Source organism: Poecilia reticulata, chromosome 21, assembly GCF_904066995.2.
Source record: "Poecilia reticulata chromosome 21, P_reticulata-male-v2, whole genome shotgun sequence".
Classification (NCBI taxonomy): Eukaryota; Metazoa; Chordata; class Actinopteri; order Cyprinodontiformes; family Poeciliidae; genus Poecilia; species Poecilia reticulata.
In genome coordinates, this window is record NC_088850.1 from 7841886 (window position 1) to 7856289 (window position 14404).

The window sequence follows — 14404 nt, forward strand, 5'->3', positions numbered from 1 at the left end:
TCTGGATTTGAACCGCACTTTATCTGACTGGATCTGAATTTCAGAATACGATATTCTCAAATGATATTGAAATTTGGACAGAATTGTGTTCCCTATTTCTGGAGATAAATTGACGCTCTTTGTAAAGATTATACGTCTTTAAGTTGGCGCGACGTAAATAAACTGACTTTGACAAGTAAATGCCACTCAAAGATGAAATTACAAAGACTTTTATTTTTGAAACTCTTCACCGGATGTTGTGTTTTCCCTCCTCCCCGCTCTGTGTTGACACCGGCCATTCAGTAGGTCCCCACCGAGCAGTCCGGACTGCCGTATTCAGAGACCCGAGCTCCTCCAGTTCCTGTTTCCGCTGCAGCCTTTCTGCTCAGTTTTCTGGAGCAACAAGACCCGCGTCAGACCCAGCCTCCGGCAGCCTCCTCGCCGTCCCTCCGGTCGGATGCCTCTGGAAGCTGGCGCGTCAGATGAAGGTAGGAAGCGAACTGTCGCTCTCATTTTGAGCGCAACGGCTGTAGAAGGAGGCAGCGCTTTCAGCTTACGTTTCCCGGCCTGTTGACTGCGTCGCGGCTGATGAGATCAGGGTAGCCAGATAGCGGTCACGGCGGAGAGCAATCCCTGTTACCGTTATCTGAGCGCCGCTGCTTTTTGTGCGGATGTGTTTTTGTGCGTCTTCTGTTTGATGTTGGCCCCGGTGCTCCGTTGCCACGCTTTGTTTATTAGTGAGCACAGCAAGTAGGACCCGTGTTGTTGCCTTGGTTTCAGTTGTGAGACCGTACCTTCAGTGTGGCGGGATGACAGCTTTTCTTTCAGGTACAGTTGGAGCTAGAAGCCACTTAGCTCAAAAATAGAAGAATGTTTGTGACGGTGTGGCGTCTGCGTGAGATAATACCGTAAAAAAAAAAAAAAAAAAAAAAAAAAGAGAGAGAGAAAGAGTGAAACACATGTGACTCACAACCTGGAAAGAAGCTCCGCCTGACACAATTAGTTGTGCATCCTCTTGTGAATGCAGCTGCCAGTTTGGTCAGCATCATCGCTTGGCTGCTGCGGCCAGGATGAGAAGATGTGCAGGGTAATAATCACCACAGCCAAGGCAGGAGTTTTGCTTTCAGTATCTTGAGGTGTGGTTTAATGAGGCCTCTGATCAGGTGATTAAACGAAGCGGTCTGGCGTTTACACCGGGATAGTGATAGGGGGACTTCTGTTTCACACAACTTTACCAGGCTGTGTGATTACAGAGGCCGGAAGACGTCATGCAGAAACAATGCTGTGCTAAACGTGGATGGTGAGAAATGACTTGGTGCAAATGTGCAGCTCTTTGGAAACTGCACGCATACAGTGCAGCGCATGTAAATATTCGTGACCTGTTCGCTTTTGCATGATTTATTGTTATCACCACAAACTGCACTGCGTTTTATTGGGTTTTTTATGTAATGGATCAAGCAAGTTATAGGGTCTTCCCCAGCCTTGCAGCTTTGTTGTTGTTGTTGTTTCAGTCAGATTGGATGTAGAGAATCTGTGAGCTAATTGTCAAATCTTGCCACGGATTCTCAATTACGTCAAGAAATGGACTTTGACTATGCCATTTTAACACATTACGTAATCTAAACCTATTTTGACTTCATTTTTCTGGTTTTGAGATGATATCATAAAAATAAAAAAGACAGCACATATTTTGCTGTCATTTCTGGCTTGTGACTTCATTTTGACAGCCCATACTTGTGCAGTGCACCACCAATAGTTGTCCTACCAACAAGACGTAGAAAAATCCCAGCATTATTTATCTCTGCTGTTTATTTTATAAGACTCTTTTCATCTTCCTTGCATGACAGCAAACTGTTTTGACAATAAGTGCCGTAATAATTCCATTTGCACCAACACTCCTACTTGAATTGCAGCTGCTGATAAGACGGAAGGAAACTCAACACCTATGGACAACTAATTCATCATTAATGTTATCTTATAAAGCCTGCCTTGGTTACTGGCAGAGCAGATTGATTGAGTTAGTTGCCCTAATCCATTCATGAATAAGTAAACAGCCGTATATATTGCGGCGACAGCACTCTGTGCCATAGTTGGAGGCGGTGATGGCGGTGGAGGGGGGTGGGGGGGACGCGAGTCTCGTACTCTGGCCTACCTCAGATAGATGTCTGCCTAAATTTAAACTGCTCTCAACTGTCAGTGGCCAATTATTTTACGTAAAGCAAAAGTGACTCACTGTTCGGCTACAATTTGCTTTGATCAGGGCTGTCGTGCCATTTTTTATTTTACTTTTTATTTTTTGCACTGAACTTAGGTATTCATATCTGCCAAGTGCAAATAATTACATTGGAGTAGTTAATTCAAGGCTGTGCAATTCTTGATGATTAAATCAAATAATGGCAAAGGCAGTCAGAATGATTCCTTAATATTTTCAAGAAAGGCTTTGAAGCGTTTTTTTTTTTTAGCAGAAACCAGCTTTTGACTTTTCAAACATATGACTTCAGCACGCTGGCACCTTTCCTGCCATGTTTACACCGAGTGACATGAGAAGCAGGGTCCATTTCCTGTATTTCATTCTGCCTCTTTCTGCCCTTTATGGCCCCACACCGAAAACCTCACACCACTGTCTGTCTTCATTTTTTGACTAATGACTTAATTAAACACATTAGTGTTGCTCTGCCAAAGCCGTTAGGCGCGCTGCACTGAGCAAAAATTGGCGGTGACTCCTGTGATAATTTAACCTGTATATAAAATGTTGGCATAAGTCACATGGTGAGGAGCCTTTCTGTGTTTGTTTGGCTTTTTTTTTTTTTTTTTTTTTTTTCGTGAAGCAACTCACTATTTAAAATAGCACCCGGATTTGTTTTTCATTTCAGTTCTGTCTGCAGCAGCAGCCCCGCCACCTGCACAGCTAGCGCCCATGTTTGCATGAAAAGCCATTCTAATTTCAAGCATCACAGTGTTTTGGCTCAGTGTACAGTGTGTGTATAATGCTTGATATTGCTTCAATGTGCTGTGTATACATCCTCTTCCCTGCTTTTGTTGTTCCAGATATATCCTGGATCACCCCCCTCCCCTCCTGAAAAAACATCAGTAGGTTGATGATGAGGATGGGGTTTTGGGGAGCCTGAATGAAGCAGGATTTATTTTCAAGAAATATTTTGAGGTGGAGTTCCTCATACTTTGAGCATAAACAACAGGGAAGTAAAAACTGTGCAACACTTTAAAATCCTCGTAGCAAATTGTGTTGACAGTGTTACCAAAGGAAGCATGTTTATAGCGTAGCATTGTTTTGTTGGAATTGTTCATCTCAGTGCAACAAGCCTCAGTTTTAGGCTATACTATATCTGAACAAAGCACAAGCTATTGAAAAGATGCCTTTGTTAAATGTGGGGAATAAATATCTATGGGATTATAGATAGGGTGTTCTGCGAAGAAAACAACATTTGTTTGCAACTGGTTGATATTTTGTGCAATATTTGCCTTTCATGTTGGCTTTATTCTTCCTCTGCCATCTTTTGAAACCAATTGCTAATCTAATAATGTGTACAATGGCAATAATAAGAATTGAGCATGTCAGTATTTTCCACAATAAATGTATTTTTAATGGGGCTTTTGACACACAATTCACTATCCGAGTTACATAAACACACAAAGAATCGAAAACAAAACAGTCAATAAATTAGGTTTTGTGTAATAAGGTGGAATGGCACAGAAAATAAATACTGAAAATGCTGCGTGAAATGTTTTCAGTTCTAAGGAGGAAAGCCTTTGTTGGTATTGACAGCTTATATTGTTAAGCTGGTCAAGAAGGTCCCAACTACATTTCTCTTTTCACTACATCAAACCACTTTAGTACCATATGCTAGAAAGCAACCCCACACCAAAATATTCCCAGTTCCTAACTTCACAGTTGATATGCTGGTTTTCATGTTTCTCTTACAAACATGGTGTGTGCAATTTCATTTAAAGAGTTCAGTTTTGCTCCTATCTCATAAGATGCTCTCGCAGTGTCATATTGGTTTGTTCAAATGTTCTGCAGGAAACTTTAAACAAGCTTCAAAGTGCCCATCACTTAGTGAGTGTGCACGGTTATAAAAAGTCACCCCACGGTTCCCAACTTAGCCGCTTTGTAAATAGCAAATTTTTTAGACCAAATAAAAAAATCTGTATTGGCCAACATTGGAATTGACAGGTTAAGCTTTTTAAAGATCGGTCAGATCTGTGCACTCTACTGTGAGTGTCATTAGAGGTTTCTGTGTATGTATCAATTACTTGGGCTTTTAACCACTCTTAGTGTGAATTTCATGTCAGTGAACCTGTTGAAAATATATAACACAAAAAATGTTGACATGATCGGTACTTCTTTTCCTCCCTGTTCCGTGGTGAAGACTTTTAAGAGAACATCATCTATATGGTACGTATGCAGGCACTGAATTTCTTTTATACATTTTCAGAACATGGCTAAAGGGCAAAGTCTGTAGGAGAAAGCTGTTCCTCCATCAGTCTTCTCCCGCTGTCATCCTTTGCGGAGGGCCATTATTATCTGTATTGTAAGACAGAGTGTCTGTCTGGTGATTGTGTGAGCCAATCACAGGGTGAGTGTGAGGCAGGTTTCCATGGAGAATGGCGGCGAGGACCGGCCCGAGAGGCTGCTGAAGCTCAGCTTGAACAAGCTGGACTGATCCGGGCTGATAGCATTCTCCAGCAGGTGAAAGAGTAAGGCCCCAGAAGCCTCTTGCTGTTTATCTTCCTGTCTCACTGAGGAGTTGGGAATAGTTCAGTTTGAAAAGAACAATAGTAGCTCTACTCAACAGCTTTGTGGCATTAGGTTGGATTTGATTTTTTTCTAGACAGTGGATTTATATCACATAAAGCTATCTTTTGTTTGGGTATCAAAGATGTTACAATGTTAGATTTGGGTCATAGTTTAGCTTAGAATGTGACCTGCCTTTGTTTCAGTTGTTACCAGTGCAAGGGCTTGACCTGAACACTACCTCAGACGGTCTGCTGCCCTGGCTCTGTTTGGCCCTGCAGGGAGGTTGCTCAGCAGGAGAGAAAAAAAAAAACACAAAGTAACATTAGAAAATATGTGTTTTTGTGTCCTCACTGTAAGCAGACTTGCGTGTGTTTGGTTTTGCTATATCTCGGGCAGTTATTGCTGCAGCAGCCATGCCTGGGAAGTGAGTCTTCTTGGCTCCAGAAATGGAGATCCTGTACTTCCATTCCCCCGTTTTTTTTTTTCTTGGTATAGGTAAGAAGCACATAACTCTGCAGTTCCTTGACCTCCTGCGGTTTTGGATAAATTTCTCTCTCCTCCTGAATTAATACTTGCAAGTATTCATACCCCTTCAGTTTTTTCACACTGTGTCATGCTACAACCGTTAACTTCATAGGGATTTAATGGGATTGACCAAGGATTAGCAACTCAAGTCCTGGTGAGCTACTGTCCTTCTATCTTTGGATTCTACTTGCTACCTGAATTACGGAAATTGTAATGGCCAGGTCTTTGAAAACTTTCTGTCATGCCAAGGAGGTGATTTAGCCTTTTGAGTTAGGTGTGTCGGAGCAGATATGCATCCAAATGTTGCAGGACAGTGGCGAGTATTCGACTCTCTTCGCTCACACTATAAAATCCGGTGCAACTAATTGGCATCTGTGTGTATAATGGAGTCCCACTAAAAATACAGCTGTTCTGTTAGGGTTTTAGAGTTTTGTTGGGCCACATTAGGGAATAAAAAGCCCAGTAAAAGAAAAAAGACTGTGGTTAAGCTATTAAATAATATCCCAAGCTCTGGACTTCTCCAAAGCACACTTCAATCCGTCATCCGGAAATAGAAAGATCCCCGCTGTGAAACACTGTGGTGGCTACGTCATGCTGTGTGGATGCCTTTCTTTAGCAGGGACAGCGACACTTCTCAGAGTTCACAGGAAGATAGATTGAGCTACATACTGGCCAATCCTGGTAGAAACCCTTCAAGAGCCTCTGGAAGTATTTTAAACTGCAGAAAGGTTGACCTTCTGGCACGTCAACGACCCTAAACACACAGCTAAAGCGACAATTGAGTAATTTAGAATTACACATTTTCATGACTTAGAATTGCCAACTCAATTTTCAGAACTAAAGTTGAGAATTATTACAGTCTTGAAAACCTACATTCCCAAATGCGCTGATTCAATTTGACTGAGCTAGAACTATTTTGCAAAAAAAAAAGGTAAATACATTTCTACATAGCCAAAGATTTTTAACTACAATAGCAATGAAAAACTGTTGATTTAGGGAAACTGAACATGGAAGGTATACTATTCAGATTATTTGTAAAAAGAAAACAACAACAACAATCACTCTCATCATTGTATTAATCTGTCATTTCATAAATGCTACTTGCTACATGAAAACTTTTTTTTTATGTGTGTAGTTCTGAGTGTGACCAACGAGATCAGAACAAACGAAGGTTTCCAGCTCTTTCTCTTCCTTAGCAGCTGAATTCAAATGGGTATGACACACAGGGGGAACTTTTAGCTCATCAGAAGTTGCTCAGGGATTCACAGTGGGACACAAACAGCCCCCACCGCCCTCACCCCCCATCTTCCCTCAAAACCTCCCACATCCTCGCAGATTCCCCTGGTGCTCAGTACCCTGGGCCCATCAAAGTGCCTTTTAGCCGCTGTGAGTCCACAGCTGAGGACAGGATCAGAGCGAGCACGGAGGGCTGGAGGGATTCAGAGACGCCGTGAAAAATTCTCGGCTGCCCGAGAAGACACTGCTTTCTGGGTTTTAGGAAGTGGCGCCACACAGCGCCTTACCTAAAGCTGGATCTGAGTTCGCTTTGGTCTTCAAGAGCTCTTCCTCTGAACCGGAGTGTGTTGAACGCACAACCCACTCTGATAGCATCAAAGGACACGTGGGACAAAGGTTTTGGAGTTTGGATAGAGCGCATAGAGGAGGAGATTGAGATGGCTGCCTCGCTCCAGGCACAAACACTCAGATCATTTCTAGAACACAACAGAATAGCTGAAGAACCAGACGCTGGACATTAGGATCATAGTGACAATAGCCCCAACTGGAACTCGGAGTGCTCAGGCCCACAGCGACATGCAGAAAGGCAGCAAAGAGCACGACTATGAGCTCATGTGACAGAACTGGTGCAGTTCCCACACTCGGGTAGAAAAGGTTGTGTGACAGGCCGTCCTCTGCATGGGGAAAATTTGGGATTATTCTGCTTTCAACGCCGAGTCGGAATTTCCCAGCAGCCGCTGCATCGCTACACACACACGCACGCACACACACACTGAATGTTCTCCATTTAGCCAGGAATATCTGATTTAGTGCTAACCGGTATCGAGTGCCCTGTGTGTGACCTCTTCACATGTCCGTCGAGGGTTCATCCCCAGGCCCTGGAAAGTGGGCGCTGGAATGTGATGAAAGGTGGGCATTATCTTGCTCACATGCGGGGAGCTGGAAGTTTCGCTCCTGCTGGTCCTCCTTCCTGGAGGGCTTGTTTGCATTAGTAGGGCAGCGTTGTGATTACTGTTAAACTATTGATCTTGAAGGGGTCAATTAATCTCTGTGACCTGCACTGAGAGGTCACGAAGCAAGGTTACCTACTTTGTAAAGCTGGAAGCGATCCAGTGTTACTTAACACCTAACCCCTTTCCCATATGTCTTTGCCAAGTTCACGAGAGGAAAGGTGATTAATGTGGATGGTTTGCTGCTCTATGTCTCTCAATAAGTTCACTGAAAGTGCATGTGGCATTTGCGGTGTGTGTCGCTGATGATGCGGCGGCGTGCGGGCGGCGGCTGAAACGGTTTGCGAGGGATCGGAGAGGATTGGCCTGATTGGATTTCAGCCGCAGGAGTCCTGTCACCTGGCACAGCGTGGCGCTCTGAAAGTCGGCGGGGCGGTAATCAGACAGCAGTCAAACTGTGAAGAAACAGCAAAATCGGCAGTCAGGCACTGATGGCACACTTACTCACAATGGGGAAAAAAAAATGGCAACAAATACTCTGTATAACTCAAGGGGGCTGTGTGTAAGATGAACAGTAAACGTTCACAATCTGAAGAAAGGAAATGTTTCCGTTTAAACGTATTCAAGGTCTTGAATCATAAGAGAAAGTAGAAGGTGGAAAAACATTGGCGGTGGAGTGATTTACCTGTCCTGTTGTTTACATGCTGAATAAATGAGCTTTGAAAATAAGTTGCTTTTTTAAATAAAAAATATCCGTCCGTCCGTCAATCCGTCCGTCCGTCCGCCTGTTGAGAAGTCCATCCATCACGTCTTTCCGTCCATCCATCCATGCAGTTGCCTGTACTACCAGCCGGCCCTGGAGTTTTTTGCAGGTGCCATATTTAAAGGCTGATCACCATAGTAACTGATTTTGACAAAGACGTACATAGAAGTGATTAAACTATGCTGTCGCCTTCAAAAACTCAAATGCAGTCTTTTCTGTCTGGATTCCAGGAACATCCGCCACGCTTACCGTCTTTTCCTTTCACAGGTCGAACTACGATCCAGTGCTGCGTGAAACAACCTCTTCTGTTCACTTTTCTTTTTATAGCGCTTGTTAAAAAGCACTCTGGGAAATATAGGAAATCACTAACTCAAGCCAAATATGATGAAAAACCAGAACAACAAAATTGTACATATACCAATCAAAGCTGAAATGCATTGTTTGGTACATATTGTGCTTTTCGAAACATTGTGGATGCATCTGAGGACACAGCATGCTTTAGTTGTTTTTTTTATTTATTTTTTTATATCGCTGCGCAATGGAGTGAGGGGGATTTAATTGGGGTCATCAGCAAAAGATTCAGCTGATAATGCAGAGAAGGAAGAGGAGTGGAATTTTAAGTAGTCGCCTGTTAAAGGTACATGGATTCATTATGGCCATAAGAGACTGAATGTAATCCTTGATCCTAACATCTCAGGCCTTTTGTTGTAAATTCAAATAGAAATGATTTCTGTTATCCTTGAAACGTTTTTATTTTTTCCTTGTAGCATAGTGAGCAGCATGGCCTTCTTATTGGAGATAAATTATGAAAAGTGGATTTTATGTTCAAATCATGTACAAATCATTCTCTGCTAGGTTTAAAATTCAGAAACTTTCCTCAACTTCACAGCTTATTTCCTGGTAGTCGGGAGAAACACGAGCAGACTTTTACAATATTTCGACAGTAAGAGGAAAAAAAAAAAGAACGACCGTTTTGTCACTCTTCATGTGACTCAGCGCAGGTAATATATTCACTTGTTTTATCGCTTTCTATCAGTTTGAGTTCATTACCCTTGGCCGATGCATGCTATTTTTACAATTATTCTGCAACCCAAGGACAACCGACATGTCAAGGAGCAGCTGCGGTTCCCACAGTGAGCAAGCTTTACTTCAGGCTTTCATGCGGTCGGCTCAGCAAAATACTAAAGCGCGGAGCAACTGGAGCTACAAAGCAGGGAGAAAGCATCACATCAGCATGTTTTGACAGTTATTGTAATTGCAGTGCATTTAAAGAAAGGATTTATTGTTATATTAACCTAATAGATGTATCTTGAAACATTTCCAGGAGCGTTCCCCCTCCTAGAGTACGGTTGTAATATCTCTTATTGGACCTCACCGTGATGCTCAATTTATGATCGCTTAATGGTATTCCTGGGTATTAGGGAGCTCTGTTGGCCAGGAAAGTCTCATTTCCAATGCTTCAGTTATTGATTGAATTATAAAATGAATTTATAATGCTTGTGTTGCAGCCAGTGCAATATTGATGCTTCTTCTTTTATTTTATGCTGCATTGTCAATAAAAAAAATCCTCTCCTTGTGCCAGTGCAGATGGAGGTTATTTATTGGTTGCAGGGGCAGTCAGTCTAAGCAATGCGCATGTTTTATGAAAAGCAACATGCATTACTCTCGAGACGAAGCAGGCGACGGGTTGACAGCGGTTTTTCATGCACAGGAAACAATTGAATTTTCTGTTCCACATCACCCCAAAAATAAATATTTACAGAAGTGAAAAAGTGGGCTGCTTCCATTACCAGATGCCATGTTGAAAGCAAATTGAGATGTACTGATTAGTACTGTTACTTTGTGTTGATGTCTGATTCCACTTTTCATATGTAATCCCTCTGTTTTTAATATTTTGCATAGCTGCAGCTGAATAAGAATCTGAATTGTTTGTGATGTTATGCTGTCTGTAAGTTTTCTCTTCATACCAGTGAAACAACTTTGATCGTTTATCTACAATAAATAATCTCCTTCTGCATAAAGCTTCTTACTTATTATAACACAAGATTATATGCTCTCTGGTGTCTCTGAAACTTCAGTCAGTTATGGAGCACATTTTTTTTACTAGCATGTGTAGATTAGCATTGGCACAGTTTGATACTTTGTAGAACGGAAAAAAATATCTAGTTCTTATTTTCCCTTTTGGTCAATTGTTTTCCCTGTTTACTTTTTATATCGGGGTTTTATGTTTCAGATTGTTTTGCATTCTTAAAATGATAATTCTGTGTGGCATTTAATTAATTCTACGTTGAGCAGGGATTTGTTAAAATCGAGTTAGATTTCTGAAACCTTTCCTTATATGTTTGAAAACATAAGCATTAGGATCCTTATAGATTTTGACAAACATAAAAAAAAAACTGAAATATGTGGACAAATTAGATTGTTGACTAGATTATTGTTCCCTGACTACAGATTAAACAGAAAACAGTTTGTGATTTATTAATAAGCTGGATGTAAAAAAAAAACAAAAAAAAAAAACTGAACAGGATTTTTCTGATCAATATCGATTCTTGTTTCAATTTTCCAGATCTTATAAAAACAATGTATATTTTTTCATATATTTTGATAGATGTAACAACTCTTGAATTAACAGTAAAAATTTAATTGCTAAATGATTCCTATTTATTCACCAAAACTTTTATCTTTTTTATTTTCAACTGAATAAAGTGCCCCAAAGTACTTATTGTTGCTTAAGACCATTACAGACAGTCATTTTTTACATGCAGTAGAATATTATTTTTCAAGTGTCGTCCATTCACACTCCACAAGTCACTCATACATTTTCCTAGTTGGGTGAACTATAACCCCCTTAAAGCCCACACCATATGTATATTTTCAGTTGTTGAGATGCTGAAGCTCATGGAGGGAAAGGCAGGGACACTGAGTAGTGGTTAATAAAGAACTGCATCAGGAAATTGTGTGTGAGCTGTAATCAATTCAGTGAACCTCTGGTGTTTGTGGGAGTTGGGGACCACAACCGCTCACGAATCCCTGAAATCCGCAAGTACTTGACAAATAATTAAAATGTTTAGAACTGCCTATTTTAACAGTTCAAACCCCAGATATACCTTAATGTGCATTGATACTCGTAGCGGAAACTGTCTCTGAGGTTTTCCTTATCTCTCCTTTTGGGGATACAGCCAATTGGCACCAAGGAAAATGAGTGGTCCTCCTGGGTTGGAAGCTTTGCAACCACCAGCCAATAGCATATCAAGTAGTATTTCACCTTGGTATTTCAGCTTTCCAATCTTCATGTGCTTCAGAATATTTTGGATATGGGAAAAAAAAACTGTAAATAGGCAAATATTCCATGAATAAGTTAGTTAAGTTCAACAGAAAAATTCACAAATACTTGTCCGTGAAAAGACGGGAACACACTGTGTCTCCATCAAATCATCTAATATTTTGTTTTAGCTCTGATGATAAGAACCAGTTAAGGAAAATATAGCCTGTTCTGGTCTTTGGCTGATTCATTAGTGTATATTCACATGAAACCTTTATGGTATTAGGACATCCTTAGTTTGTCTGTTGTTGTAAACTCGATGTTTCACCACACTCCCACTTACATTGCAAGTTATACCTGGAAAGAACAAACAAGTGAAGAAAAAACCTTGTAAGTTTTTTTTTTTTGGTTAAGTTTCCTGTCACCAACTTGCTTTCCCATGTCAGCACTCTTTAAGATAGTGCATTTTGCTGCCTCTGCAGGCTTGTAAATGCCTCTCAGCATTTATAAGAGTGGTATTCACCTATGGCAAGAACCTCAGTGAACCAGCACAAGGCCACATCCATCTGACACTTCTGCCATGTGGCCTCAGAGATTTTGCCGTCTCCTATTGTTCCTCTTTTCATACTTTCATTGCACAATCTGACATTGTCTTATTGCCAGTGCCATCGGTGCATGAAGGACTTTGAAAGGCCAGTTTGGCAGACCCTGTCCTCAGTTTTAGCTTTTGTCTTGAAGAGCAATAACAACATGCCAGTCAGATATAAGGCCCCTAATAGGCCTCAGTGTGATGACACAGCTGTCCAAGACCCATTATGTTGTTGGAGCTGTAAGACAGATTGGAGGAGGGGAGGAAGGAAAGCCACAGCAAGTGCCTGACCGCAGTCCAAAAAACATGATGCAACATTGTTCAGTCAAGCAGCAGGGAAAGCATGACAGAGGGCCGAGGAAACAGCATGGAGTTAGGCCGAGCCAGTGGGATGGATCCTGTCTGCGTCAGTCGCCCCTGAGCCAGTTTTGACGAGGACTGAGAAGACACCCGTGTGACGCCAGATGTGGAAACGTGCATCTGTAGAACAGCTTCGTGACACATAGCTGCATGAGAAAAACAGAAACATGTCTTTGTGTGGCTGTTTTTTGATCTGGCAACATCGCTACGAATTAAAGTCGGCATATCAAGTTAATGCGGAGCTTTAAATACCTTCCAAGAAGTCTTTTTCAACTCTGATTTGAGAAGATACTAAAGGATTGTTGTTGATGGATTCACTTTTATGGCTGCATTGAAACTTTCCATTTTGAAAAAAGACAATAAAGCCGGAAAGCTATCTGAACTGCTTTGCCGTCACATTGCAAGATCAATGAGGCACAATGCAACCCCATATGGCATACTTACTCAGTGTCATTTCACGTTAATACCATGTTATGCAGTCACTTAGATACCGATAGATCTGATCTTGAGAGAGCTAATTTTATAGGCATTATTGAACCTAGATCTTGGGAGTAGTCAAGCTTTATGTGTAAACTCAGCCCTCCTTTTTAAAAGCCGATCTATCTACTCAAAGTGAAATAACAAAACGCCTTTCTCAATCATAGCAGCATCACCCGCCTCACTCGCTCTGTTTGTCCTAATTGAGGCACTCTTGAACCACGTTTATCACTGTGGCAACGTTACCCCACAGATAATCATTGTCTTGTGGATTAACATAACAACAGAGAGGAGGCTTTGCTTTAATTCCACCAACACTGGACCAAGCTCCTTTGTGTCGGCCTCCTTGCCGGGCTTGTCTTAACTGGGATTAGAAGCTCGGGCCCTCATGTTGTGCTCATGGCCTCTCCTCAAGAACTTGGCCTAACTTTCCATTGTGCCCTTGGATGGGTCTGATTATTATGAATAGTAAACATGCCTTGAGGAATCAAAACTTGAAAAGAAGATTACCTTTTAGGGTGTAGTAGACACTGGCCATCACGCTTTGGTCTGGCATTTAGACTATTTACCAATGTCAATGTATGAAAAGGTTTCAAACAATCAGGGTTAAAAAGCAGAATGCCATTCCTACAGTGTGAGGTCTTACTACTGAAAGTCCAGAAAAAGCTCCGCAGTAATCAGCGCTACGCTTCCCCAACTTGATCTGCCAAATATTCCTCCTTTTAAAATAGCGCCACATTGAAAGCGTTCTTTCTAAAGTAAATCAACTGAACTTAAATAGCACTTTTTGTGTCATAATGACCACTTAAGGCACTTTACACCAGAAAGACATTGGTTCCTTTTCAGGCAAACGAACCAATGTCTTAATATAGCAGGGCTGGTGTGAATGCACTCCTAATTATTTCTGCCATGTTGTTTGTACAAAGGCAACCGATTCTTTAAAGTTGAAAATTTTAACATAAAAAACTGGAAGCAGTCTAAATAAGTAACAGAAATTGTGACAATATGACTTTTACCTAATGGTACTGAACTAGCACACATAAGTGCCCTGGCTGGTGTCATTAGAAATGAGTCACAATTGGCAGCAAGTGGGTGGCTGGTGGCAGCTGAAGGGAACGGAGCAGGAGTGTGCTGTGGCGTCCTATGCTGATCTTGTCAGAGCAAAGCGGTGCTCCGCTGGGACACTGGGTGTAACCACTTGTGTCCTCCAAGCTGCAGGGGGGGGCTGGCCACCGAGGCGGGGGAGTGAAGGAGAAAGTAAAGACAAACAGCGGGGAGCGGGGGAAGCCACTGACCTCGAAAGCACACAATATTAAGAAGAAGAATAAAAAGCAGTCTTCCCATTGCTTCACTAATACGCGTGGTAATTTAAAGACTCTACAGAAAAGAAATGTCAGCGATGTGTGGGTGGGCACATTTCAGGGAGACCGAGAGAGATAGAGAGAGAGAGGAGGAAAATGATGCATCAACAATCTGCATGGTGGTTTCTTGCGGCGAACCAACTCTG

General features: G+C 41.8%; 1 protein-coding gene across 1 annotated transcript in view; it reads left to right on the forward strand.

The window, feature by feature from the left end:
* The first annotated feature begins 200 nt into the window (after positions 1 to 200).
* fut8b (fucosyltransferase 8b (alpha (1,6) fucosyltransferase)) overlaps positions 201 to 14404 on the forward strand; it is a 107849-nt gene continuing 93645 nt past the window's right edge. The window contains exon 1 of the mRNA XM_008397469.3: positions 201 to 467. The gene's annotated coding sequence lies outside the window, so the exon portion shown is untranslated. The remainder of the gene's footprint in view (positions 468 to 14404) is intronic.